General features: G+C 37.2%; 1 protein-coding gene across 2 annotated transcripts in view; it reads left to right on the top strand.

Moving 5' to 3' along the window:
* The window catches only part of CYTH3 (cytohesin 3), a 52,950-nt gene that overhangs the window by 1,779 nt on the left and 26,383 nt on the right, over positions 1-24,788 (top strand). The window contains exon 1 of one of the 2 annotated variants that reach the window (XM_076350645.1): positions 13,542-13,597. The exons of the other annotated variant lie outside the window; for it this stretch is intronic. The gene's annotated coding sequence lies outside the window, so the exon portion shown is untranslated. Of the gene's footprint in view, positions 1-13,541; positions 13,598-24,788 lie in introns of those variants that run through there. 2 annotated transcript variants of the gene reach the window in all.

Genomic DNA, 24,788 nt, shown 5'->3' with positions numbered 1-24,788 from the left:
GCACTAACCCTGTGTAATGTAGTACTTAATCACATGCAAGATGTAAACTAGAAAGTGGATGTATTGCTGAATCCATTTTTCATAAGGTGTTAAGCATTTCAAGGTTGGATTTTAATGGGAGAAAGAATACTCAGGACCTCGGGAGGAGACGGTCTATATTTAGCTAAAGACTGGTTCTATGGGTGAAGTCAGATTTTCAGCTAGCATGCAAGTGAAACTATTCTTTTATTTATAACTTCATATCACATTAATAAACATGTTGCTTTTTGGGGGTCAAATTACAGTATAGTTTATGTTCCTCCTTACTTGGCTTCAACAAATTGTAGAGTAACGAGAGTGGAAATTTTTTTTGCAATCGGTGTGTTTGACGTTTTACACTGGCTTCTTGTGAGTGTTGCTCTTTCTTCTTGAATAGAGATCCAGCCTGGCTTTTTCTTATGGACCACTGTCAATTTGGAACACCAGGATTAGTTAGGTCATTTCCAGCTAATGAATTGGTATTTTGAATTGAAAGTAATTTTTCTTTTTTTTAAACAATAGAAAGCATGTGGAAAGTGTGGATTTGACAGCCAGTTTTAAAATCCTTTGGTGCCACTGAGTGGTGGGACTGGTGGGGTACCAGGGGAGTCTGACCAGGGCAGTCCAGTGTTTTGAACCTCTGTAGGACATTTGCAGTCCTCAAAAAAAATTGACATTATTGAGTGGGAAACTCATAGAGATAAGCATATCGCTGTGCACAGGTACTTTAGGAAGTATGCAAAATTATTTGAGGACTGCACAGAATCACCCTAATTAGAGACTTGAGCTAGATAAGCATCTAAATATCTAGGACATTAAACTGTGATTCAGAAGGTAAGCTGCTATTCCCAGTTCAGTTCTGCCTGCTGCCCTGCTCTTCAGTTTAATTTGCATCCTGTGCTTCAGTTCCCTTATTTGTCAAATGGGGTCAGTTGTTTTACCACCTCTGCTAAAAACTGTGAATGAAAACAGAGCTATGTGAAGTTAGGATTTATTATTTTAGAAGCACTCGATGGAAGAGAAATGTTAATTAAGGGAATTGTTCTTAGTACCGCTTTCTCTTTTGTATGTGGAGCCCTAAATAGGAGCATGCATTTATATTATACAATCCACTTACGCACAAGCCTCCCATTGATTTCAGCAGAGGCTCTGTGCATGGATTATTGATGCGATATGATCCGAGTCAGTTGGTGTTTGTTTCAACCTTCTTTTGTGTTCTGATTAAAATATCTCTGTGGTTCACTTAATCTAGGAAATTTCTCCTTCTCTGTCTCCTCACTTGGTTTAAAACCGCATCTTTTGTGATTTGGCTGAGGCTTTTCTTACGTGCTTAGTGTTACGTGGTGGTGGTACCAGTGAACTGAGATCCTCACATTGAATAGTGCTGTTGGCAGCAGGTGGTATGATTGCGTACCGCTAAACAGTAAGCGATCTTCTGTATAACGTCGAAATATATAAACAGTCAGCGTGGGTCACTTGGTGCTGGAGGCACAGAATAGTTTTTCTGAATTTTATTCTAGTTATGCAGCGGCTTCGTAGTCCCCCAAATTAAACTCCGTGCCATTCCTGTTGGAAAAGACTGTAAGATCAAGCACTTATCAACTTCTGTAAATATGTTCTAAGCTGTCTCTACGAAGGGCTCTAAACAGACATGCCAAAAGGTTAAAATCCTGCTTCTACTTGACAAGTAGACAAAATTATAGCAGTAATTATGTTATTGAGGTTTCCCTACTGTTCCCCAAACTCTGTGCTTTATTTCTGAATTTTGAAGCTTTTTTGGAGGGTGAGAGAGCAATTCAGTTGCCAAGCTCTGTTAGTTGTTGGCCGTACTTGCCAGCAATGGTGCCAGGTAGCACATTGATTCTGTTATGTAGACAGCCGTTCATGAGGAACTAGACTGAGAGACCAGATAGTCTCTCAGAGGACTCAGAAGAATGGATTTGCTGCCAAACCAGATTTAGCAAGATGACTTCTGTTCTTCTGCAGGGCAAAGCAGTTACCTATTTATAGGTAAAAGCTGTTAAATGTAACAAACCCCACAGATTTTTCTTAGAAAAATGTTTTAGAATTGTTTTAAAATTGATTAAAAATATATACATACATATCACTTTTAGACACAAGCAGCCTGATCTCTTCTGTTCTTTTCACATTGTAGTATCTTTCAAAGGTAGGCATTAAAGATAGAAGAGTCTATGTGGCCTCCGTGTGGTTATAGACATTTGCTCTGCATTTAAGACTAAATTTGCATGTTTTGTTTAAAATAAAAGAAACTCATAAAATAAGAAATGTATTTTAACACAGAAGAATGTTAAATATGTTTCATTCCCTACTCATCAAAGTGGATAACTTGTACCAGTAGTTTTAAAAAGTTGTCCCAGAAGTTCTTTAGAGGAGGGCTTGTAGTTTTGAATAGCACTCTAGGGAAATGCCAAGAATATAAAAATGCACCCGAGTGTTAGACTAACTGCCCAGATTGATTCTAGGGAGAGAAAAATAGCAGATACAGAGGTAGAATGCAAAAAACTAAATGACATAAATATGACTTCTATCAGCCAGCAGAGCTTCAAGCTAAGTCTCTTTTTAATAAATAAATATATATTTCTTCACGCTAAACTAATCTCACATTTGTACAGATTACCTGTCAGCTCAGTAGTATCTTAACTTTTAGCCCCAAACCACATTTAATCTGTTATCACTGTAATAAAAAATGCCATAGTAAAATATCAGTAATTATGCTGTAAATATTAGTTATTTCTGGTGGTATCAGAAAATGGGCTTGTTAATTGCAGTAACACTTTAAGTTTTTTCTTAGCCTAATGTTTAATATTTTTAGCTGTGACTTGGAAGAAAACATGAAATTTTTGCTGATAAAATTTCCAGAGGTTGTCGGTTGCCAAACTTGATGTATTGTTATATAAGGGTATTTGGTGACTTGTGCTCAGCAATATAAGCATGCCATGGATTTAGTGGAACAGTACACCTATAACATAGCAGCGGTGTGTACTGCTACATCTACAAAAGAAAGCTGTAGGATTTACTTATAGGAACAGAGTGTACTTTGCAGAACAATGTCTGGGAATCATAGTAATAGCCATGTGAAAGTGGGCTCCCCATGTGCTACTGTTACTGAATGGATATTGCAGTCTTTTAATATCACTGGAGTTATAAGAGCTTTTACCAGTTGAGGGGCTGCAGATCTTGAGGCAACGCACTGATTTCCAAGATATATTCTGCAGTTCACATTGAATTTCTCAATCTCATCATATTTATTGCCTCCCCTTCTTTATAGGTTTTTGAACACTTTTTCAAGGGAAAATGAATTAAATACGTCGTGGCTTTCCTCCGGTTTCTTCTGATTGCCATCTTTTTGTCCTATAAGTCTCTCCTTTCCTAGTACAACAGAAAGGTTTCAAAAGCTTTAAACTGTTTCGCTTATACTGTAGCTCCATCTTATCTGCTGCTATCTTTTGCTCGCTTCCTTTCCCTCCCAATGCAAACATGCTTTAGTCTGTTTCTTTTTACACCCCATCTTTGGCCCCATTTACTTTTTGAACTACCACCCCATCTCCTTTTCATGTTGAAAGTCATTGAATGAGCTGTTTGCAGTCACTGTCTGAAGAGTATCTCCTCCAGGTTCATCCTAGGTCCTTTCCACACTTGTCCTGACCCCTTGTACTCGGTACATTCCCTTCCTCCTCTTTGTCCTGCCAGCTGCCTCTAGTACTGTTTACTATACTTTTCTTTTTGAATTCTTGCTCTGTTTTGGCTTCTTTGACTGTTCTCTCCTCATTCCCCTCCTATGTTGTTAATGGCTTTTTCATTTGGAAGATGATCTTTCTGCTTGCAACTTGTGAAGATTTGCAGGACCCTTGCTTGGTTTAATGCTCTCTTCCTCTCTATATTTTGTTTCTGGATAATCAAATTTGCAAATAAAAATTGAACTATCGTATTTAAACTGATGACTCACGGCATATACTGTGTGCTCTGGATCCAGCACCATCTGTCCCAGCTAAAATGTTGGCTTGTTTGACATCTTAATATTGCGTAATTGTCATCTTAAGCTTAATGAGTCTAAAACAGAGCTCTTAATGTTGTTTCCACCCACTGCCTTTTTTTGATGTCTGTGGATGCATGCTGACATCCCCAGTGGTTATTGACAAGTAAAAAGTTAGATGTTATAATTAATTTTTTCTTAAAAAATAGTCTATAGAAAAGTTGTAATAAAAATGGCAGTAAAAGGGCAATGCAAAAGTATTGGAACACTTTTGCAATCTCAAAGTTATGAAATAAGTTATGTTCTCCTATGCATTATTAACTTTCCTGTTTGAACACATAAATAGATTTAATCTGGTTGTGGGATCACACGTGACATTGTCTGTAGACTTCTGCATGGGACTAGCCAGCATGTAGGGTAGTGTTTTGTGATGATTGAATGAATCTATATGAATTTTTTCCTCCTTTTTAAAGTAAAGTGATAGTTAATGATGTCTGCTTCACTTTGTCTCCCTGTAGTTCATGAGTACTTAAGCGCGTACGGAAGGATTGCACTTACTTTAGTGAAGAGTTTGGACACATTGACCATGTGCTTCATTCACAGAGGATAAAAATAAGTACTTAGCAGCTGGTTTATTAGAAAGACCTGTCAACTTATAGAACTGTAAGGCAGGAATCCCATGGAAGTGAAGAACACATGATATTTCACTTTAAGATTTACAGAAGCAAAGGAAAAAATATGTGAACAACCATAACATTGGCATTTTTGACTTCTTCACTGTGCATTCTTTTAAAGCAGTATGTTGTGTAGGAAAGGTATGTGACTTAGGTAGTAAAAGTGTATTTAATTATGCCATTTGTATAACTTTAACATCTAGCAAATTGTTTTTAATTGCATATGACTTCCTTCTTTTAATTCCAACAATTTCATGGGAAAACTTAGTATTGAGAATTTTTTGGACAGCAGTGTTTCCTCTTAGTGGGATAGACACACAAAATCCACTAGAAAACCATGTGTTTTGTGGTCCTCTGAGATTTGCCTGAAGAAGGAAATGGCTTGACCTATTTGGTTGCTATGAAGTAAAAACATTCTTGTTCTTTTTTTCTTTCTTTTTTTTGTGAACATCTGTGTCACATTTATTTCATTACTTTCTGAGGTTCTTTAAACCCATTATTTTCCTTCAATAAAACTTTGTATTACCAAATAAAGTGATACATAGCTGCTTCCACAATTTCATTGAAGTTCTGATATCTGCTTATACATAGGTACGATATAAGTGGGTAGATTTTCCAATAAAAGTTGACATGTTAAAAGGCAAACACAAACATTATCTAGTATTTCCTAGGAAAAAAGTATTTGACAAAATCAGTAGGATCTCATGGAGTTAACAGGAAGAGTTACATGCTGGAAACTTGTGAAATCTGAATCAGAATCTCATCTAAGATATGGAGTACTGAAGATTTTTGATCTAATTTTTCAACAGGTTGGGCTTCTTGGCGTGGTTTTACTAATTAGCCTCATTTTCAGATGTTCTGTTTATTATAAAAAGAAATAGTTACTTTATGCCAGGTATGTGGAAGAACTGTGGAACTGATACTATTATTTAGCAACCCAATGGAAATTGTACCAACAAGGATAGATTTTACTGCAAGACTATTAACTAATAATTCTGAATTCCATAAGAAAATTCTTCAACAAGAATTGAAGATCAATTCATTTGTGAAAGATGAATCTGATTTCAATTCTGGCTTTTGTTACCATGTCCAAGGGCTCAGTTGGATTTTGAGGAGCTGCTGCTGTTTTGCAGATGCTGGTCCTTAATACAAAAGGAGAAACTGTTGTTGATTTTTAGATGACATACCTTGAGTTTCTTAACAAAACAAAAAAAGCTGTGTGAAAATGATGAAATGCAAGTCTGCTGACTCTCAGGGTATGGAAGAGGCTGAACAATAACTGTGGGAATTAATTTTAGGGTCTCTTCTACCCAGCTACTGGTTCTCTCACAGCTTGTAGGAATATCTACTCCTCAGTCAAATTAGATTGAAATTGAGTGCTATACTAGGTGTACTTTGGCATAAGCAGTTGGTGGGTAGGAAAAGAAATGTGCCCAATCTCTCTTGTGATCACTCTCGTTCTCACACACATGCATGCACAAAAAAAGGCTGAAAAAATTGGCATGTGCAAGTAGGGGAACTGCCTCTTACTGTTTTCTCTAAGAGGAACTGCGAGATGTAATCATTTAATGAGTCACCTCTATGTTTTTATACAGCCACCTCATTAATAGTCAGTGTAACTTCTAGCATGGAGATGTGGGTTTGGTGTGGGTTTTTTTTTTACTATCTGATTCATATTGCAAAATACCATTAATGTTGTTTTCTTGTTTAATTCCAAGTATTCAAGAGTCTTTATTTGCTGTTACATTTTTGCTTTCATGTACTGTAGATATCATGTTCCTTAAGATCCTTCTTTAGCTCATAAGCAGTGTTGTCTGTAGGGTCAAACTCTGACATAAACAGATCCTCTTGCCTTACTACGAGAGAGGGGGGATTGTCAAAAGGGACATTCGTAATTGCATTGGATATTATAAAATAAGGAATTATTGTCGCTTGAAGTAGTATTTCTTATATTCAGTAGTCAGATTCCAAATATGTTTTTTTTTTTTTTTCTTTCTTGCTCATGTAAGTTTGGACTAATGAACTTCCTGCCTAGTCATTCTAATACACCGAGGAGCAATTTTCCCACCAGGCTGTGTACTCTGAGTACAACTTTGACCACTTGCAAATGCAATTTTTGAATTTGTAAAGCTGCTGTGTGTTTTTGTTTCAGTATCTCATAACTGGCCAGCCAGGGGATGTGGAGGAAAGTTTTCCAAGGAAGTTGAGGTTAAACCAAGTAGCTGCAAGAAGAGATGGTGGCTCTGTTACGGAGAAACTCCATTCCTTGGGAAGAACCTTGCAAGTTAAATGCATTCTCTGACCATGAAACTCCTGACATGTACAGGCCAGGGGCTTGTTCTCTTCTCCTGAGAAGACCGAATGGACCTGACCCCTTTCTTGTACATATAAAACGCTCAGCTGTTTCTGATTGCCCACACAGGAGCTGCTGTGTACAAACCGTGCAGGCTGATGATCAATTGTAATAGATCTATGGACTTTATTGTGTGGGGTAGGTGCATGTGCGTCTATATATTGTTTTGTGGTTCTCCCTTTACTTTTTTCTTATTTTTGGTTCTAATTTTTTTAATTTATTTTTTCTTTTCTTTTTTCTTTCAAGTGAAAGGGTTCTGCTTGGGACCCACCCAAAACAAACACTTAATATTTCAGGAGTATATCTTCAAGAGCCTCTATCAGGTTGAAGTAATCCTTGGTTTAGTCTTGCATTTTGTAACCCCAGTATATACTAATTGGGGAAAACTCATTTTGCATGTGGTATCTGTCACGTAAATGCCTAAATAGGTAGTCTGTATTATGGAAGTATATGTTTATAGTCTCAAAAGTAACTTTTTTATTTTATAGAACTTTATTATTATTTAACTTGCTCTTTGGCAAGTCAGCTTTGACCTACTGTACCACCCTTTTAGTTATTAAAATTATCATATCATGTACTCGCAACATTTTTAAACAGCATCCAACATTCATCGGGGGACAAGGAGAATATCTGTGCTTGTTTTCCGACCATCTCTTATAATTTGTGCTGCTATTCCTGAATTGCAGTTTGTACAGAAACTGTTTCCTAAGTGGAAGTTGAAACTGGTAGCCACGGTTAGTCAGAGGCAAAGTTTAGAGAAATGACTGTTGTGTCTATGAAAACGTTTGCAGTCACAGAAAGGAGAGACTAAAAGAGTTCAGGTATGTGACTAGTTTGTTCTTCGTGTAGGTGTTGCTGATTAATTCTGTAATCTGGGAATCTCAAACTGGGTCTCAAGCCTATCTCCTATTTATTACATGGGGTCAACCTTTCTAGGCAGCTTGTGGCATTTCAGTTTGCTGTAGGACAGATAAATGGAGCATATGGTGTTGATTATTTTTTTGGCTATAGGAAGTGGATTTTTGTGCATTAAATATAGTAACTTTCTTCTTTTAAATATCTGAGAGGAAGCTTCCCCACCCCCCAGTGATTTTTTTTTTTTTTTTTTTTAAATCAAAATACATGTAACTCTCTTCACTCTCATTTTGTGCAATGTAAGTTGGAAGGACTGCAGTGTTTAGTCTTGGTCTTGTACCAATAAATGACATAGTATCACATGAATGTTTTAAAAGATTAGGTGATATTTTATAAGAGCAAACATAAAAAGACGACTAGTTTAAGTTCTTCGCTGTGAATTCACTGATATCCAAAGTAAAGAGAGTATATGTTATATTATTGTTCTTATTTTGCTGAAAACTTATTTTCCTTTTGTATCGTCTGCCTGTGTTGTAAGCCTGAAAAAGTAACGTTATGAAGGGGAAAGGTTGGGTGAAATTGGTAATCCAAATTAAATACAAATAATACTCTAAAGTTTATGGAGCCTGTGGGTGGGTGGACTTGGCAGATATATCCATTGTGGTATGTTAGACTTGAAAGACCATATGGAGATGATTATTTTCTGACATTTTGTAGTAAAGGTTTTTGAAGAAGGAATGTTTTTTATTTTTATTTTTTTAGAAAAGGGGTGAAAAATAGGAAGAATAACTTCAGTTTGCATTGAGTAGTAAAATAGTTTGTTATAGTAGCGTATGGAAAAACAATTTATTCAAAGGTAAGCTGCTAAAAGAAGTTCTCCTACTGTTTTCCTATTGGCTCTCTTGTTTTCTGAAGGCAGCCAAAGATCCTGTGCAGCTGGGACTAATACAGGATCCAGCTGTAACTTTTTTTTACTGTTGTTCAGATGTCCGGTGATGGTCGAATCTAAGTTATTGTGTGGAAATTCAGTAAAGGAAAAGGGTAGGGTGGGAAAAAAGTGACTCTCTATAAAAATATTCCAGTAAAAGCAACAGGAACTAGGAGTATCCATTTCAGAACTCTGCTATAAATCCCATCCTGAAATACTTAAACGCCTTCAGATTTTGCTGTAGACTTTAAGTCATCTAGGAGTTCTTGGTTCATTTTTTAAACAGAAATGAAGTTAGCTGATTGGAGTGGGAAGGTGGCCGTTCTTCTAGATTGCTTATAGAAGAAGATACCAGTTTCTCATTCATAGTACAAGGTTTTCGATAAAACAAAATTCTTTACTCTCTTTAAAGTATTGGTACAATGTGTAATGCTACAATGTGGAGTATATCAAACAGTTTTGATTCTACTAATTTAATTTATGCTGTGTTTCGCTAGTCTTTGTTTTACAGAGCCTAAGTATGTAAGGAGGGGAGAAGCTTAATATTTTTCTGTAGAGTTTGGTTTACCTTTGGTATATTTGGTGCTTCCAACTCTGTAGACAATGCCTTGGATTGAGATTAAACAAGATAAGTGAGCAATACAGCAGGTATATGGAATGGTGAGAATACTTGATCAAATGCATCCTTTTTTCTTTCAACACAGTTTGTTTTTTTTCCTTGTTAAAAAGGTCATATTTCTCAAGTTTCTTTATAGTTGTAGCCAGCCATCCTGTTTCTTAGTTACTTGAGACTAGTGATGCCAGTGTAGAAATGCACTGTCCTTTAGGTATCTGCTTCCTGTCCAAATCTTCCTTCCAAACTTAACTTGCCGATGGAGTCCATCAAATGGCTACCTGAATTTCAAAATACTTTTACTATTGCTCCGAGACTTTAATTTAGGATGTCATTACTCAATCAGTTTGTAATTATGCTAGTCTAATTTAATAAATTTAGTAACAATAGTACACAAATTATAAGTCCTAATTGACTGGAAGAGCTAGCTTGAAATACTGTAAGTTATTTCCATTACTAGTGGCAGTGAAAGGCATTTTAAAACATAACTACTGTGGTGAGCATAATCCTGGACAGTATTAATACATTCCTTTGCATGGGCCTTAATTGGTTGTTGGTATTAATTCTTTTATTGGGGGGGGGGGGGGGGGAGGGGGGAGGAAAAAAAAAAAGAGGGAGAAAAAAAGAAAAAAGGAGAGAGATTTGTGGTCAGTCTGTTGGCTGCCGGACAGCCTGGCATTTTGCCCCACAGTGCTAGAACATAACAGCAACAACAATTTATTTTCCTTCCTGAGCTAGTAGGAGCTGATCTGTGACTTCAAAGTGGAAGTGAAATGGGGACAAAACAGTGTGCTTTGAACACAAATCAATTACAATGCAAAAATATCTATGATGTCCATATAGCAATGTAAAATGTAATCATTTTTGGAGTTCTTGAACATGGTCACCAATGCTAATTGTAAGAATGAGGAGGTTTTGTTTCAGTGGCAGGACTGCTGCAGTCTGTGACAATAACAGTTGATACTATTTGCATGGTGACTGAATTAATTCACTGTCAGTGTATTTTGTAAACCTGCAACCAAATTTTTTTTTTTTTTTGTAAATTGGCATGTGTTTCTTCTGTTTAAGCAAATGATGACACTTATTTTGCTCTATTACTGCATTGGGTGATGTATATTGTGTACCTATGTTCGGGCTTTGGTAAGATTGTTTCCTCTCCCAAACACTGTTGTTTTTTATCTTCTTTTTATTTTGGCTTCTTTTTTAATACAATATTATAAATTAATACAAGGCAAATAACTTGCTTTCCCTCTTTTTTTTTTTTTTTGACATTGCAGTGATTAATAAGAAGTACTACTTCATTTTATCCTCGTTTTGCAAGAATGGTAGTTAAAATTCTTTTCCAATTTTTAAGGGTTATGATCTTTATTTGAATTGTGAAGAGCCTAAAGGAATCTCTTTCAGTTTAATTGTCTTCTTGAAGTGCAGGTCAACTTACAGTGCATTTTGCAAAATTGGTTGTATGGAGACTCCGCCAATGTCAGACCATTAAAATAGAGCAACTAGAATAAGAAACTTTGCTTACAGATTTGTTTTAAGATGCTTTGGCTGTATTCGTGATATATTAAAAGGAAAATTCAGAAAATATTCGTGGCTTGAGAATAAAATCTCCTAGCTAAATTGAAGAAAGTAGTATGATAATGTCTTCCATCTTTGAGAGAACACTGCATTTCAGCTGTTACTGCATTGTATTTTTCTCTGGAGCTCATATGGACTTAAGAGATGATTTTTCAATGTGATGGGAGAACATCAAAAGGTCCTTCTCACATTTGAGAAATAATAGTATGACAATTCTAGCAAAGTTTTGGCTTTTCACTACCTCATTTTACATTTTGAAGAAAGGGTTTCCTACTGAACAAACACATGTTAGCCTGATAGCATTTTCCTGTATTTGAATTGTGAACAGTCAAACAACTCAAAAAAATTTATGTTATAGTAGATACAGGGTTTTAACATAGAATATGTGCATACAATAAATCTATTCAACTAATCAGTCTGCTTCCTTTCCCTCCCACCCCCTTGCAGCTGGAAGTTCATCAGCTTCTGCTACTATATGTAGCTTCCTCTTGAGACTTTCTGGAATAGAGTTAACAGTGGTGGCAGGCATTAATGAACAAAGTCGTGATTATATTCTGTGGGTCTCTATAAGTTGTCATTTTCCATTGCTACTAATTCTTATGGAAACTATGTCATCTATTTAGTATGAGCACTTTATGTGTGCCATGCAAAGTTGCATGCTGCAGTATTTAGTGAAAGCATGTACATCATCATTAAATCAGTAGAAAATATTTTTAGATTTCATTAGTGACCAATCTGGCATTTAAAATGGAAAATTTATGATAAGATTTTATTTTCATAAGTTCTTAGCTAGGATAATGCAGGATGGCTAGACTTCCATTGATAGTTAGTTTGTAATTAATTATGCTTTGAGGTTCTTTGACATTAAGACATTTTTTTAAGGTACAACTGTGGAAGAATTCAGGAAAAAGAAAAATTAGATGCTTCTATTCGTCTTAACAGTTGTAAACTTTCATGATAAAATACTTGCAGTCAGATCTAATGGAATCTAACAGCCTGAATAAAAACTTGTATAACAGTGATTTTTGTTGACCTTTTTTCTTTAAAGGATCAAAATGTAACTTTTCAGAACTAGCTTCTGGACATTTAGAGATACTGGCTAAACATCTGCAGCTTCAGGTGGGTATGGCACTTAGGTGTTCTGGTCAAGCTTCAAATACTTCAACAAAGTTTTAAGGTCCAATTTGTTAAGACATTGAAGAGATGGTATGACAGATGCTGTAATTGAAGAATCTTTTAGAACTAGTTTTTGTATAAGTGGACTGTAGACTGCTGCCTGTCTAGGTGTATGCCGTCAGGATTAGATGATTGTTGGTGACAAAGCTTGGTGCCACCACTTTTATTACCAACCACTTTTCTCAGTGGTCAAGAAATACTTAAAACAATGAAGAGTTTATCTGTGAATGGTATTCTCCAGGTGTTTTGTAATCACTGCTGTATTGTCCGTGTTTGTGAAATACGAAAGAATCTCTAAACTGCGTTAACAAGTTTCCTCACTACTTATTGCATGAGCTGTGTCGGCAGAGTTGCAGAGACTGTTGCTACAGACTGAAGAAGTTACAACGTGGTATTTCTGGTTGCCCTAAGGCAAATTTAGGATGATTGCAAGTATGTTAATATGAGTCAGATTTTTTTCAGCCTTATACAAAGTTTGTATAGTGAAGCTCATGTCAGGTAGAGCACTGCTCTGAAGAAGAGACTACCTCTTTGGAAAGGTGCTTAGCAGAGGCTACATATAACCATATTGTCTATGAAGCTGGTATCTGCAGGTAAAAAATCATGATTTGCTGTAGGTTTTACTCATTTAGGAAGTGATATCTTTTATTTTGTTACCTTTTGTGTCATGTTGAGGGGTAGCAGAACTAAAGCATTTGGTCCCACTCAATTGTTTCCCAGTCAACAAAAATGTTTCCTATTTGAGCATGACAGGATGAAGTGGAAATCTGGGAAAGAATGTTTATTAATAGGAGCAGCAGGAGCTGGTGGATTTAAAAAGAGGTTGAGGGTTGAATGAGAGTTAGTTGCTTAAAGTTTTTAAATCTCTCTTCGTTTTCAGGGAAAATGCTGAATTTTATATGCTGTTAAGTCAGAGACATCAGGAGTAATAAAACTAACTTGCTTAGATCTTTGAAGTTGTTGTAGGGATATCTTTTTTTTTCTTGTTAAGTATTTAGCCGAGAAAAAATGATTAAATTATTTAAAAATAAAGTAGAAAAGATTATCTGTTCAGATTATTTTTCACTGATCTCTGGAAGGAATGCAGTGATTTTGCCAATATCAGGCAGAAAAAACAGCTTAGAAATGGAAATGTAATATTTTAGCAGATCTGGCTGAAACTGTTAGGGAAAGTTTAAATAGGAAGAATGTATTTATTCAAATGAGTTTTTGATCAGAATGCCAGAAGGTCTCCTTGGAGTATGAAAAATCTTTCTTTTTGTAACATAGAACTTATGTCTGCACTTACAAGGATTCAAGCATATGCTGAATGTGCTCTATTTTGGAAGTGTGGTGAGCCAGATTTGGTATGAACTGCCGATGGTCTTTTGCCAAGCAAAGAATGGGAGACCAGGGGTTTGACCTTACGGTAAGTGGATCCATCCAGCAAACTTATCAGTGGACCGGATAAGAAGTTCTTTTATATGTGGATTAGGGACCTGTCAAGCTAATTGTTTCATGGTGTGATGGCAACCAACAATTCACAAAAGCTAAATATACTCTTTTCTGAGGAATCTGAAAATGCTTTACAGTCTTAAACTAAGCCTTATTATTCCTTCACTAACAAATCTATGAATAAATTTGTGACCTCTCCTAGTGCCCTCTCAGGCTACAGGGCACGTGGCCAGTGGGCCTGTTGAAGTAATAGCAAGAAGCTAGAGCAATTCAAGCCTAGAGATGGCCAAGAAGCAAAATATTGTATTACCTATAGTGTGTTCCTCTCCCAGTACTGCAGCTCAACGGTTTCTATAGCAGGTATCAGGGTTACTTTTTTGGAGGAGACTGCAGGAACGTTGAAGGCGTACACAGCATCAGGCATCACATTGTGCACAATGTTGTGCATCCTGGAATTTGTCTTGTTTTGGGGGAAGGTAAGTGCTACCTGAGCAGTTATTTGATAGGTGAGCAGTCCTGTATGGCACTCTGTAGCTGCCTTTTGGAGACATTCTTCAGAGAATGAAGATTGCTTTCAAATCCAGCAGTTGCTCAATCTCCTTCAGTGTGCAACTGATCTTGGAAAATGAATAAATAGAAAGCTGCTGCAATAAATACTGCTTCTGAAATCTAACTCCAGAGCTGTGTCAGGCAGGGATGGGGGAAGGGGAAAGATGAACTTTGCCTTGCTTTTTCTGAAAATTGGATTTGTGTGCTTTAGAAACAGCCAGCAATCTTAAGTAACTGGCTGATGCTCTTCACTAATGAGTGAAGTACAGCGAGCAGCTCCCTTATTGCCAAGAGTGGATGTTATTGGAAATTTGTGACAGAAGGACTGTCTAAGCCCCAAATGTTTTGCTGGGAACACGGTAGGTCTGATGAGCTGTGCCTGAATCTTGAGCAGGATTCGAGGGTATTGCTGGCGGGTGGCCGCAGGGACCAGGCTCCACAGGCTCTGGGACCCCCCTGCAGCTGCTCAGCGACATTCCTGTCAATTTTCCATGCTGCTACTCGAAATGGATCTGACAGGAATGTCTGCTACTACTCTGGTGTGTTTGCTTTTCAAGTCTTTTTTCCAGGGTCTATCCTAGGAAAAAATGTAGGTGCATGCCAACCAACCATTTCTTCTGCCCAGTAACTGGGGGTGCTGTGGGAAACACAGCCGTTTTGTAAGGGCAAAGCTGAAACACATTGCTACAATTTTTTTTTTTTTTTCCTTCTCATAACATTTCAAAAGCTGAAGGGATCAGTGTGTTCTTGTTTGCCTCTTCCTCACCCAAGAGATAATGAAGTGATCTCTACTTTCAGAAGGAGTTGTCCCATCCTTGGTCCAAGATGCTTGGATCCTGGAGCTGAAAGCAGTCTAGGTTGGCAGCAGGTCATCTGTGGTTAGCCCAGTCATTCACAGGGACCACTGGGAGTTGTGTGCCAGCAGTAGATAGAGTATCCCTGCTTTCCTTTTCATCCACGCATACTCCTTGGGACTGTTGGGAGAGAGGGAGAGTCCTGTCCTGGTTGACAAGGAAAAGGTGTCGACAGAGGGGATTTGCTCTCCTGTCAGTAGTTTAAACTTTGCCTCACACTCTGCAGAGTTGCTAGGAATCATCCCAAACCCTCTGAAGTGAACACAGAGCCAAATCCTGGTGAGTGGCAGCAGTAGTTCAAGCAATCCAGCTTCCCAGTCTGTATGGGCTTCCATTTGTTGAACCTATTTTCCATCAGCAGTCTGTGCTGATCACTCTCCCATGCTGGTCAGCTGAAGAGTACGTACAGGACCACTTTTGTTCCCTTAGGGGAGAGCGACTGTGGTGGTGGTTGATGGACTGGAGGTAGTCCAGTGCTAACCATTTCCCATTTTACATGAAAAGGGAATGTAGTATAACTCACAAAGGTGGATATGCTTTGCCAATTTTCTGATCTGCATTTGAACTAGATAATGTCTTCATATTATATAGCATAATGTCAGTCTGCTGAAGACTTAGTGGAAATCTGTTAAAGCTTGCTTACCTGAAGTTTTGTCATCTTGCAGTTGTTTAAAGTGTTTTTAATTACTGTCAGCATTGCCTGTATGCTTGGCTCAATCAGAAGTGAACTGCGCTGTCGTAGAAATTGGTCATGGGACCATCCAGTCCCTTTCCATCCCATTCTTTGTATAATTCTGTGTAGTAATACACTACACTTTTATTGGGCAAAATCATAAATGCCCCAAGTTAAAAGGTACATGCTGCTTCTATTCTATAGCTTAAAAGATCTTACTCTTGGAAAGCTATTCCATCTACGCTTTTTAATTTCAGAATTTTCTTTTCCTGCTGCAGGCAAGCAAAATCCACTGCTCTTTTGCTGCCCGCCCTTTGCACTGGAATGAATGAAGGGTTTCAATTAAATACGTGATATCTTTAATGTGTCGCTTAGCTATGCTGTGCATACTTGGCATGGTGATCTGTTCCTTTCACCTCCTAAATAATGCTGAGGGGGAACCCTGATTTCCTTTCCAAGACTCCCACTTAAAAATTGGCTGTTGTTCTGCATTGCAGGTGGATACATTATTTGCTATCAGCAATAATGCCAGGAGAGACCCATAGTCTCTCCTGGCATTATTGCTGGATCATTCTCTCACTCTGGGGTGCTAAAATTTCTTGTGACCTGGATCTTGCTATGAAAGTGAACAAAAGAAATTCAGAATTTGCAGACTTTTACTCTATAAAGACTAAATTTTGTGTTAATGCTTACTGTAATGTAATATAAGCAAAGGCTTTCAAATGCAAACATCAGAGAAAATTTGATTTCAGCTGTAGCACTAAGTAACCTAGCTATTTGTTTCTCCAGCTCTGCACATATGAGTGCTCCATAGGGAGAAAATTATTATTGAGTTCTCCCAAAATTATTTATCTCTGAGACTCTGCCTTGCAGCATACGTGTTGGGGGCGGGGGGAAATACTTTGATTCTGTTTGACAGTGTTTTGTTGATCTGATGCAGTGTAAAGAAAAGGCTTGAGGCCTCTTATTTTTGGAAGGGTATCTGTATTTACACTGGTGGTGTTACTACACAAAGCTGATTCTGATCACCCCTCCCCATTATTTACTGTGGGAGAAAGAAATCAGATGCAGTCATTTTGTTAAAAAACTGAAAGCCAAGTAAGAAAATTTTAAGGCAATATAAATGCACCACTGTTCCTAAAACAGCAAGACAATGCAAGACTGTGCATTTTTACTTATGGTGCTTGGCACTGCGAAGTACTACATTTGTCCCACATTACTTCGATGTTACTGTTTTCCCTGTTGAAAAAGGACTATAATGTTAAGATGATAGTATAAGTGACAGTGTATAGCTATAACACTGTAATCAGAATGGTGATTCACCAGATTTCTTGAACAGTAATTGGTAATTGATGCTAATGAAGGCGCATGTTATCTTGGATAGTATTTCCTGTATCTGTGCTAATCTGTTCATAACCCTCTCCAAAACACATACCACTACAGCGTGGCCAACATCTCCCTTTATAATTTCCACGTTAACTAGCATAAATTTTTTCTGCACTTCTTAAATATGCATGGCCATGCATATTTTAACACTTTATATTATTAATGCGAGTATTAATGTATTTGGGTAAGAGACTTAGAATGTTAAGTTAAACTCAGCTTTCTTTTCATATTCAGTAATTTGTATTTACATATTTTAGGAAGAAAAGTTGGCCTAGAAGCGTTTTCTGATCTTGAAGCAAGAGTAGAGCAACTTCAAAAGAAAAATGCTCCTAAAAGGAAATCCATGCTTATCTATTTTTAATATCAGGTTGAACTACTTTTAGGATTTAGAGAATACAGCTTGTAAGGGTGGGGTTTTGGGGCTGAGCTAAGCTGGTTTTAGGGCTGGCTGATGTTGAGGAGGTTGCTGTCCCCTGTACCTCCCTGCTGCCAGGGGTTTCTGCTGCACCTGTTGTGTTGACTTGGGCAATTCTGTGGTCCCCAGTGAAACCATTTGGCCTGCTAAACTGGCAAAAAACAAACCCAGAAAAAATGGGATCCAGGCAGGATCGTATATCCAGGAGCAGCAAGTGGCAAAGTGATGCAGAACATACAGGAGCTGGTACCAACTCGCTACCTGTGAAATCTCGCTCAGAGCTGGTCCCTGTGTGGTTTTTCTTCTTTCTCCCCAAGTGATGCTCCTTTATTTGCTTGAAGGTGGTTCTTTTACTTTGTTGTTGCAAAGCACTTGGCTTCCTAATGGAAATACATCAAAATGATGAAATAAGATACATTATTGAATATAAGATGTAAAGGAGGTAAATAAAATGTAATTAATGGCCTTCAGTACTGCCTGTTCATAAAAATAACAGAGCATGGACAGTAAAAAAGAAATACTCATTAACTTAAACACATACTGCTTTCAAATGGCAAATGTCTGTGTCAATGGCGTAAATAGGAACTAAGAAGTAAGGTAGGTGTCTCTCCAGTTCTTTCTGTGGGTATATCTATGTAGCAAGGTGAAGATCTGAAAGCTGTTTTAAAGCACCTATTTGTGCTTCAGTGCCATTAAGAAGGGCAACTAATAGCTAGCAGCAAGGGTTAGCAGCTCGTGCGAGAGCTATGGAAAGCCTTTGTACTCTTTTCTTCCGCTTCACAGCTGTTGTTGCTCATGTTATCTACGTCCACAGTTTGTAAAGAAACATATGCTGCAGTCATTTGCTGCAAACTCCTGTTCCGTCAGGTTCAAGAATTGCATTTACTGTGGTTTGTACTTTATAGACAGAAGCATATTTGCAGGTACCATGGCGAGGCAGCACTCCTTGTGTGTGTGACAGCTGAAACAAAATGTTTTTTGGGAGGCAGGTGAAATGCGTGGATTGGATTCCCCTCCCACCCCCGCCTCCAAATCAGTGTTATCTGGACCCTGATTTTGCACAATTTTGGAACTGCCTACTTTCTGCTTGACTAGGGATGTTAACGCTAATTAAATTATATATGGCTATTTCTGACCAGGACAAAAACATAATCTTGCCTCATTTGAAGTAATTCTTATGGATTATAATAAATACTGTTTGTTTTTTACAAGGAATGATTTCACACTTGGCAGTGCAGTTACCCTGCTGCCTCTGTATAGAATAAAAACGTATTTCCTATTTCCAATTTTTTATGCTTTTGTTTGTTCTTTCAAAAAAAAAAAAGATTAATGTGAATCACTGGTGTAATTAAACCTACCTTGCAGTGGAAGTAAAAAAAAACAAAACAAAACAAACCCCTTACAGATTTAGTGGGTTGTCAGAGGGAAACTGTTGCCTCTAAATTCTGAAAACATATTTTCATGTGGTAATAGGATTAATATTGTTAGGCTTCCCCCCCCCCCGTATTATTAGAAGTCCAAAAGGACAATATCTTAACTATAACTTGCCTGTAAAGTATCTCCTTATCCTAGAGTGAAAAATATTTTCAGGAACATCTTGTAACGGTGTGATTTCCAGCAGCTAAACAATGAGAACGATGGATGTGAGTTTGAGGTTCTCTTCTGGGTTTGGCCACTAACGCGCTTTCTGGCCACAGTGTCCCTCGTGACTGAAAACTTTCAAAATAACTCTGCAAGCCATGGATTTGGTCCTAAATTCCTCACACCACCGACTGGTAATTTTTTGTATGTCAAAGGATATTGTGTACAGGATTATTTCCCCTCTTAATGGCAGTGTGATCACTCCTATGCTAGAACATGTTCATCAGTGACTAAATAGCAAAGATTAGTGCAGTAAGGTAGTTAAAAGAAGGAAGCAACTAAATCCAGCTAATTTTACTGATTGCATTTAATGCAGATATAGTTTGGTTTTGCACTGTGAAATAAATCTATTCAGGAGGATGTCCTCCTACAAAAACTTCTGTGGAATTTTTAATAGCCACAAGTGGTCACAGCTTTGTTTATACATGTAGTCTGAAAGCTGGAAAATGTTCCTATAATTATGTTTAAAAAAAGGGAGTGTGTAGGGGGAAAGGAAGAGAGAATAGCCTGAGAATATCCGTTGAGGCAAATGTCCTGAGACAATCAGATTTGTTCTCAGAGATGAATGTGTATTATTTTAAAGGCCAGAAGAAACATGTCTACCCATTCTGTGTATGGGCGAGGATAGGTTTGTTTAGTTTTAAGCCTTACATTGTGTAAATATCTTTACACTTGCAAGATGTTTCAATTGCAGCAAAATGAAATTCCATCTAATTGTTCTTTGCTTGGAATAGAAATACTTAAGACCACCAATTTGGGGCTGACACTGAAGAAGGAAAATATTTATCTTTATGAAACCAAAAAATCAGTTGAGCAATGAGAGTCAGGGAGTTGTGTTGCTTCATAAGTGGGGTTACAGAATTAGTGTTTTATCTATTGTTAGATACTGTTAGATGTTTGCTTTCTGCTGACTGTGGATTATTTTACTGTGTCTTCTTGAGAGACTGAACTCTGAAGTCAGCTGAAGTGGTGGAGTGAGATTGCTTTACACCTTGGCCAATGACTGCCGATCGAAAGGCTAATAAGTAAAAAAAAATTTAAACACAGGAGTTTTGGTTCATATAATAACATTGGAGAGCTGGAAAGGAATTAATTTTTGCTACTGAAAAAGATGAAGGTATCGGGGGTATGGACTTGGAAAGTACGAGATTTCTGTCTCCTATTATGGGATTTGCTCCTAATTTTCACTAACCTGTGAGACTTTCTTTGCAAGTTGATTTGCAGTTCTTTATCAATCTGGAAAAAACTTTTTTGGTGCCTGCTTGCTCAAAAATGCTTCTTATGTCTTCATAAATGTCAGAGTTCTGGGCTAATGCTCTTGTTTGGATACTGTACTTGGGTTGTCAGTAGTGGAAAATTATTTAACAAAGTGACATCACAACTGCAGGACAATACACTGATTTCTGTGGCAAGCTACAGTTTGCTTGTTGTTTGTTTCTTTTTCTAACACATTTAGAGTAAACAAATCTGTATTAAAAGTGTGTATTCCAATAAGTGTTTGTTTACAGGAAATTCATTTAGGTACATTTAGATCAGTTACAGTAATTGAACAGACATGGGCCAAGTTGGAATATATTAAATTTTTTTCTTTTTTTTTTTCTGTTGGTAGTGGGAGCACTAGTAGTAGCAACACATATGGTGTTGTGTTTTTGTCTCTTACTACTTGGCCAAGAATATAATTTGTACTTTCAACAACTTTATTCCCCTTAAATAAAATATTAGCAGGTATATTGACTTTCTATTTGGTAGTAGCTGAAACTCTGAAGTTTTAGGAAAAGGAAACACTCTCCTTGTAAGCAAAAAGGTTTTCACACAAATTACTTACATTAGAACATTGTCTTTATTTAAAGATTTGAAGATAGCATGAAAGCATGCTGCAGCCGCAGTTTGTTCACTATACTGAAATGCTTTTGTTCTTTCTTAGTATTTAAATGTTCATGCTAACGCCTCCCATCCTGTCTACTTTGTGTTTAGATTGGTGAAAGACAAAAAACTTGGAAATGACTCAGAGAGGACAGCTAGAAAATTTGTCTTAGAGAACAAATACATAATACGTGCTCTGAGCTCTTCTGTGCGGAGGATTATGTGAACACAAGGTTGAAAAAGCAGAACTGTTCTAGCTGCTGAAGTCAAAAAGGTGGCTTATGGAAGAGGTCTTGCCAGGGTATATCATCACTTGTCATGTATCTGCAATATTTGCTTAGGACTGCAAAGATGTTTTAATGCACTGTTGTTATTTGTTGGCCATTTTTGATCTCCCGTTTGCTTGCCATGAGTCTAACATCAGCCTTGACGCCAAACATCTCAACTGTGGTTTTCAAATTTTTTGAATAAATAAAATGAATATTTTTCTTTTCAAACTGGAAATATTCAGAGTGCTTATTCCATTTTCTAAGAACACCTGGGCACCACAGCTCTACGGGTTTGATTTCCAAAGAAAATTATTTTCAGGCTCTCACTGTGGTCCCTGCATTGCAGGTTGCGTAAGGCACCTCATGCTCAAGTTAGAAGGAATGATTGCCATTTGAGTCTATCACTGAGGAAACATTTTATCTATTTAGTAGGATGTAGGGTTTTTAATGTTTTCTAGGTGTTTTTGAATCATTAGGGATCAATGAAACGCAAAGAATAATTGACGTGAAAAACACGGAGTAAATCCTTACTTGTAAGGAAAAGGTTTAACTAATGGTGGGTGCCCTTTTGTGTTAGTGTGTTTTTTGTTTTGTTTTTTTTAGCTGCAGTTGAATATCTTCCACTCTTTCTTTCCTTTCAGGTAAGGTAGGCACATTCTGCAATGTTAATACTACAAAAGCCTTCATTGAAATACAGAAATATTGTTAAATTTTGTTTTAAGACAGAGAATCGAAACAACAGGGACAATAGACATAAAGTCACATAGCCTCCTGGAGCAGACACCTTCAGCCTCTGAAGCTGCAGGCTGTAATGCCACATATAGGAACCCTTCTCTTAGGAACCCTTTTTTTTTTTTTTGTGAGTTCATTTTCCCACTGGTAAGTTTTCTCATCAGCATGAACAGCAGCACTGGAGAAGGGAGGTGGTGAGGATATACAACCAATAGAAGGATGAGAATAAGGCAAACATCTTCAGTATCTTGCACACCTGCCAATTTATGGTGATGATAGGACAGTGCACTTAGGAGTCATCCTGAGAAGTCAATCATCCCTCCTCTGTGCTGGTAGTGTGAGTGGAAGTAAAATATTGACTATACCAATAGTTTCTGGAAGCTGAGCAGTACTGTAACCCCCGCTCAGTTGTATCCTGGTTCTTTTATTCTTATCAAAAGATACTGGAATCTTTTGGCTCTGACATTAATACCATTATTTAAAGATGTTGCATTAATGTGCAGTTTTCTTTAAGTGCTGTCTTCTAAGTGCTCTCCAAGTGCAGTATCTTCTTTTCCAGCAGACTTTTCTTGTCTTGCATCTGGCAGATACTTGATGTTATTTTCTAATGCAAAAGGCAGTCTGACTCCATTTAGTTTATTTCCTTTTTGTCTAACAGCATCATTAATTATGCTGTGAGGGTTGTCTTTCTGCTGCAGCTGTGATCAGAGGGAAGGAAAAAACACAGCAGTCAGTCTTTGGGTGCTGTAGGAACAGGATTGGGGTGTTTGATTTCGGTTCTTTGGTGGGTTGCTTAAGCATAGAAAACTGTCACAATTCATGTTGATTCCAAACAGCAATTTCACTTGTTCTAGATATTCCAAACCTGTCCCAAGGAGCTTTCACTGCGTGGTAATGTAAGGGAGAAGAAACTGAAGTACCACTCACTGATGTTCTGCTTTGGGAAGAGTTTGTGACAGCAGCTAATCCAGAGATTTTGTAACTCAGCTTGAAGAAAAATCAAGCACCATCTATGAATTCTAAATATTTAATGCTTAAAGTTTTATTTTCTATTTGGGTTCTGATTAGTATTTCCAGTTGCCAATGAAGGTGAGAGTTACCAAAATGTCTGCTGTGGCAAAAAGTTAAAAAATGAACTCTTACTGATACCGGTACTGCAAAATTTTAATCTAATTTCATCTACCAATTTAATACTACAAAAATGCTTTAAGGATACTTGAGCATACTTCCTAGCTAAGAGAGTGATTGATTATACACAGTTTGCCTTTTTAATAATCAACATTGGGTAACAGTCTTCATTTTTTATTGTCACTCCTCAGTTAACTAGTTGGAATATTTGTGGTATGTGTATGTACATAGTGTTGCTATAGTCATAAAATCTCTTGAGTTTTGATGGTTTAAGATCTTAGAGTATACATGTAAGACAAAGATGTGATGTAGGCACATGTATTTATAAGGTTTGATGTGAAAAGAATCTTAACGGTATTTGCATGCAAGGGATTTTTAGGAGTGGGTGGCTTTCTGATAAGATGAAGGGAAAAAGCAGGTAAACATATTGAAGTCTGGTATTCGTTCAACAGAAGACTGTAATTTCCTAAACTGGAAGTAATTTAATCATGTTTGTATCTGGAGTAGTTAAATGAGATCATTTGCCATAATTACTTCATGTCTAACAAGGTCTGTTGCCATTTGGATTTTATGTTATGATTAGAATCCTAAAAAGAAAGGAGCTTAACCACTGGATGTTGAAACTAATCAATATATTTCATTATTAAGATTTGAACAGAGGCTGTGTTTCAAATGTGGCTTTAAAAATCTCCTGTCAAGCTGAAACTTTGCTTGTGATCCTGTTGCTACAGTCTGTTATGTGTGTATATGTCATAACGAAACAGCTTTGGCCATCCCAAATGACTGCATTTGTTGGTGTTACTGTTGGGACAGAACCATTTAAATATCTTAATAATTATTTTTGTTGTTCCATTTTACTGAGCCAGAAGGAAAAGCTGTTCTATAATTAGGAAGCTATTTCCAAAAAAGTGGGTAGCATTAAAACTGTTGTTATAAGATCATTGCAAAGGAGGTGAATATTTGTGGTTGATGTCTAGTGTTGTACAAGTGAGTGAGAGTAATTTCTGTCCAATGAAGTTTCTTGCTAGGGAAAATGTAATTGTTCGGGAAAAGCAGAGGTTTTGTGCAAATAACCTTTCACGTTTGCTGGTTGTCAGGCAGAGACTACAGGGTAGGGGACTGCTGCTAGAGTGAGTGACAGCCATAGCTGTGTACAGAAACATGTTTGCATCTTCAGTAGCAAGTAGTTTTTATCAACAGGGTAACATATTTGTTTTAGCATAGCCAAGGAGAGACCTAAAATTGACTTAAATACTTCAGACTCACTTAAATTATGTTATACAAAAACATAAGTTTGTGATACACTGTGTTAAATAACTGATTCTGACTGTGTATTTATTTGTATATCCTACTGACGGAAAGTATTTGCTGTTAAGGATGTTAGTAGTATTGTACTTACCTGCATCTCTGCTCTATAAAGCAACCAGATGAAGGGGTACTGCTAAAATTCTGATGTTGTCTGAAATGAGTGCCAGGATACACATCTTGGTAATGAGTTGTATATAGCTTTAGCTTTTCTTTGGCTTTTTTCCTTGAAAGATAGTCATGTCTTTTGAATCATAATTAATTTACATGAAGAATTTTGGTCTGTTACTGAAATAAATGGAATGATACCAGACTTGAATTTGGCAGTTAAGCTGTAGAGCCAATACCAC

Source organism: Aptenodytes patagonicus, chromosome 13 (assembly GCF_965638725.1).
Source record: "Aptenodytes patagonicus chromosome 13, bAptPat1.pri.cur, whole genome shotgun sequence".
Taxonomy (NCBI): Eukaryota; Metazoa; Chordata; class Aves; order Sphenisciformes; family Spheniscidae; genus Aptenodytes; species Aptenodytes patagonicus.
Note: the sequence above shows the minus strand (reverse complement) of the source record. Positions and strands in the feature narration are given on the sequence as shown.